Raw genomic sequence first — 5,231 nt, 5'->3', positions numbered from 1 at the left:
AGGTAACAGTGCTAGGTCACAGCTAAGGTAGCAGGACATGGCAGTAGCCAAGGCAGCAGTGCTAGGCCACAGCCCAGCAGCAACCAAGGCATCAGGTCAAGGCCACAACCAAGGCTGCAGCACAGACAGTAAACTAAGGCAGCAGCCAAAGCAGCAACGCCAGGCCATAGTAGACTGCAGCCTAATAGCAAGGTAGCAATGCCAAGCCTCAGCCAAGGCAGCCCCCCAAGATGCAGCCAAGGGTACAGCCCAAGCAGCTGGCCTAAGCAGCAACCAAGGTAGCCGTGCCAGGCCGCAACTGTAGCTACGGCAGCAGGCCAAGGCTATAGCACAGGCAGCAGGCCAGGCCGCAGCCAAGGTCGCAGTACTAGGTCACAGCCCAGCCGCAACTAAGGCAGTAGGCCAATGTAGCAGTCAATGTAGCAGTGCCAGGCCACAACCTAGCCACAGCTAAGGCAGCAGCACAGGCCGCAGCCAAGGCAGTTGTACCAGGCCACAGCCTAGCAAGAACCAAGTGTCATGCCCCGAGAATTTATGCAACACAAAAAGCAGTGTTTGCGGTGTGCCAAAGGCGCTGGAAGGTTCCGGAAGGTGTGAGAACGAGCTAGAGTATGCTGGAAGGCTCTAGATCGTGGTGGAAGGGTCTGGAGTGACCTAGAAGATTCCGGAATATGGTGGAAGAGCCTTGGCGTGTCCATAAGAGTCTGGAACCTCCTAGAATATCATGGAGAAGCCTACCATGTACTACACTAGTATAGAGTATTCTAGAATGTAGTAGAAGGGTAGTTGTCCTAGATATTTCTATGGAGGGTTCTAGAGGAGAGTTTGTAGCCCTTGGATCAAAATGATCTTAGCCGTCCATTGAGGAGGATAATGGCTATATAAAGGGGAGGGGTCTCATTTGTAAGGCATCCAGAGATCCAAGAGATCCAAGAGAGGAGCCAAGAGAGGATATCCAAGAGAACTCTAAGTGTAAAGCACTTGTGAGGGTGAGAGCCTCGTAAAGCTTTGTACACAACTATATTTGTATAGTGAATATATTCTTCCACCTAAACCTTGTGTGTGTTAGTGTGGTCGAGTGGGGAAGGCTGACTTAGGTGCAACCAAGTGGGTTGTTAAGCATCTAAGGCCGCACGGTTGGCTTGGAAAATCCAAGGCCGTGACACAAGGCAGTAGCCTAGGCCACAGCCAAGGTAGCAGTGCCAGGACACAGCAGGTCACAGCCAAGTTCGCAGCCCAAGTCACAACTGTAGACACCCCATTTTTGACCGTCCTCAAGACTTGGACGTCACTATTTGAACACTCGGTGATCATCCATGTTTGTGTTCGTCTTGAGTTCCCGGAGGTCTCGGCCACGCGCCTTGCCTCAAGATCTCTCGACTCGACTGTTTTGTGTTTGGTTTTGCACCAAACACTTGTGTTTTGCCCCAAGATCTCTCGACTCGCCTTGTTTGGCCCCCATTTTGTGCTATTTTGGTGAGCTCTGGGACCATCTTGTTTGGGCCTCCTCACCACTGAAATCTTGAGGGATTTCAGTGGTGGGGATGGTGCTTTAAGGTCCTAAGAAGGAGAAGGCCATCCCCTCTCCTTCTTGCCTTCAAAAATGGCCATTTTAGCCTCATGTGTTAGCATCTTGTTTAAGTGCATGTTGGCCATGTCTTAAGTGTTATTCGTGCTTATTTTTCCATGATTTATCACTGTTTTTTAATTGGTTTAGACACACCATGCTTGCCTTGCATACTTGTCTTGTAATGCCATGAATTGCCTTAACATGTGCCTAGCATTTAGACCACTATGCTTACTTGTTTTGGCTTAGCTTTGTGAAGCTTTTATGCATGTTTTAGTATGCCTAAGGTCTGTTTTTGGTTGCTCGGGTCATCCATGCTTTGCTTTGTATAGCTACCATGTAATTCCCCTTTTGAGCCTTGAGTGTTGACCCCTCTAGCATGCTTTACTTGCTTTGTTTCAGTGGTTTGGAACCACTTACCATGTCATTTCAGTCCTCATGGTATGCTTGTATGCTTGTATTCGATGCCCCTTTAATGCTTTGAAAGGCTTGTGTCTTATGCTCCATGTTTGGACCTTTGTGCATGCTTCCATGTTTAGACCATTTAGATGCCATCTAGATGCGTCTTTGGTCTTGTTTAGACCTACATTGGACCTGTTTTAGGCCCTCATAGCCCTTTGGGGCTTGCTTCATATAGCTTTGGTTTAAGCCCCTTGGCTTGTCTTGAGTTTTGGGCATTGTTGCATGCTTGGCTTGTCTTGTTTACTTGGTTTGGCACCTCTTATAACATGATTTTAGAGCTTATTATGCATGCCATTTGTCCATGATTATCCCCTTTTAAGTGTGCTTAAAGGTTGCTTCTTTGATGCTTATGTGTTGGTCCATTTGCTTGCATGCATGTTTGTATGTATATTTGCACCTCATTTCCTTAGCATTTGGCCACTGTTTTGGGTTTGTTTGAGAGCTGCCCAAACTGGTATAAGTCCATTGTTTGCATGTTGTTACATGCTCACCTTGTGTGTTGTTGCATACTTGGACTATCGCATGTGTTGCATGCTTGAATCATGTTGCATTTGGCATGCAATCTCCCTTGATTAAGTTGCTTAACATGTTGCATGCCTTACATGCTTGCTTGTTTAGATTACATCTTGCATGACTGGTCATTAGTATAGTGGTCCATGCCTTGCATGCTTATTTGCATAGGTTGTGTACCTAACATACATTATTTGCTTGCATGCTCTTATTGCACATTTAGCTAGCATGCTTAGGTTGCATTGCATTGAGTATGCATGCTTTGCCTCTTGAATTGAGTATGATAGAGGTTGGGCTTTATGTGTTTATTTGGTTTGCATGTCATTTGAAATCAAAATGCACACTTGATTTCTTGGGTCATCACGCATTGAAATGCGCGATTGGTGGTCCGAGAATCGAGTACCATCCACCTTTGAGTCATAAACATGATAAGGGGTGTATTGGTGCACACATTTGCTTGAAATGCATTGCCATGCCTTGTTTTTCCCTCTGCTGCTGTCAAAACAGGTTCTGTAGGAAGCTTTGGCTGGTCGACTACATTAAGTGCCGATCGACCAATTATGGATGGCCGATAGCTCCATAGATGGTCGATGACCACTTCCCTTTGGCCGGTGACCATTCCTCATGGCCGGTGTCATTCCCCAGTGTTCATGAGGTATACCTTGGGAATTGTGCCATTTTCAGAGAAGCAGAGTAGGGAAAACAGAGGCAGCTTGCGCATGGCATTCGATTTCCGGGCGAAGCCAATCTGGGCACGTGTGCATCCCTCTTCCTGAGGCCTTTTAATGCTTTCTTTAGCCTAATTGATTTGTTAATTAATTAGATGGTTTGTAAATTATTTAATTAGCTTGTAGGTTAATTAAAGTGTATTATTCTTTTAGTCCCTCCGAGCGAGGGCGAATTTGTAATAAGTGTGGGTGCGTGTGTGCATGTCTTCCAACCCCCACTTCTTTCTCCCTTTTTACTTACCTACTTTGATGGTTAGTATTAGGGCATGTTTAATTTAGCATCCTTTTGCTATGCATGCGTGCCTCTGTAGACGTGCCCGCGGGCCTCGCTACAGCTCGGACTCAATTTGTGTCACGGTTCTTAATCTGAACCAAATAGTCCAAATCTGGCAAATCATTTTTGAAAAACAGATTTTTTAGAAAGAAGTGCCAAAACATGGACTGCTTTTCCAGATACAGAGTCGCCACCTAAATATTTTTTATGGGGGAATTTAGGAAACCCTGACTCGGTGCCAAAGGCCAAGTGTCCGTCATCACCAAAGTTGCCTCGGCTCGGGAGCTTGGGTACGATTGGGGAAGGTCAGCTATGAGCACCTCCTCTCGCCCGATCCGAAGATCGGCCTCTACTAACCGTGATATCCCTTTTTGAAAGCGTTATGTGTTCTTATTCCGGTTATTAGCCCAGAATTACTATGTTATGCGCACAGCAAACAAGTATAGACCAAATCGCCTAAATTGGAACAAAACATAGCATGTTTGTTTTGAAAATGGTTTGCTACTTGCAAGTAGGCTAAAATGTAGGTTTTGCCACCCTTAAGTGGACTTTTAGAAAAGATGGTTTTGCCATTTATCTAGTGGGCTTAAAACTCACAGTTTTAATGCATTATTCCAATTTAGGTAATTCGACCTCCATCCACAGGCATTCAAGCAGTTATATCACATAAGCAGCTAGCCTCATGGTAATCATGCTGTTATGGCAACACTCACACGCATGCGGTATGCTAAAGCATAAATGCTTACCGAGTACTCCAAGCCAAAACAGAAACTAGTTAGTAATCATATGCATGATCCTAGTTTAAGATGGCTAATGCAACACATGCGAAATGCAACTAGAAATGGGCTCGACTATTCTAAACATGGCATGTGAAATGCTACAACTAACACGTATTCAATTTGGAATTGAAACACAATGCAGTTAGCATGATGTGCCGAGCCTGGTGCATGCAAGACAAATGTATGAGTGCACGCATGCATAGCATAAGGTATGCTAATTTAAATATGCCCTAGTCTACCATCATAAGCGGGTAAATAAAAGGGAAGAAAGACGTGGGGTTGGAAGACATACACACACTCACGCACACTTATTACACAATTGCCCTCGCTCGGAGGGTCCAAATAAATATTACAGTCCGAATAAATAATACTAAGTTAATTATTACAGAATTTCTAATTAATTAACAAATTAAATGCAGGAAGAAGGTGGCCGCAGCCCCACCTCGGGATGCGTGAATGATGCATGCTTGACTCGTCTTGCCCGAAAACTTGCTGCCATAACACTGTTGCCTCTGTTAACACTGCCTTGCTCCTCCGAGGACTGCCAAAGTCCAAGGATATGCTCTTTGGATGCTGGGGGGTATCACCGACCAAGCAGAAACGCCACCGGCCGGAGGAGATGATCACCGGCCACTGAATAAGTTATCGGCCAAACATGTTTTGCCGGTCGGCACCCAACTTTGCCGGCCGGCCAATTCTTCTTGCTGAAACCTGCAGCTGGCAGCAGCAGAGGGCAAGCAGTGTATGGCATGGAATTTTCAGGCAAATGTATGCATGTCCACACCCCCTATCATGCAATGGACTCAAGGGAGCATGGCCCTCGACCCTCGGGCTACCAATTGCGCATTTCGATGCATGATGGCCGAAGAGTCAAGTATGCATTTCAATGTCAAATGCAATACACACAAAAC

This window comes from Camellia sinensis, unplaced genomic scaffold (assembly GCF_055761805.1).
Source record: "Camellia sinensis isolate YWXY unplaced genomic scaffold, ASM5576180v1 Unanchor2, whole genome shotgun sequence".
Classification (NCBI taxonomy): Eukaryota; Viridiplantae; Streptophyta; class Magnoliopsida; order Ericales; family Theaceae; genus Camellia; species Camellia sinensis.
The sequence above is the reverse complement of the archived record's forward strand: the minus strand, read 5'-3'. Positions refer to the sequence as shown.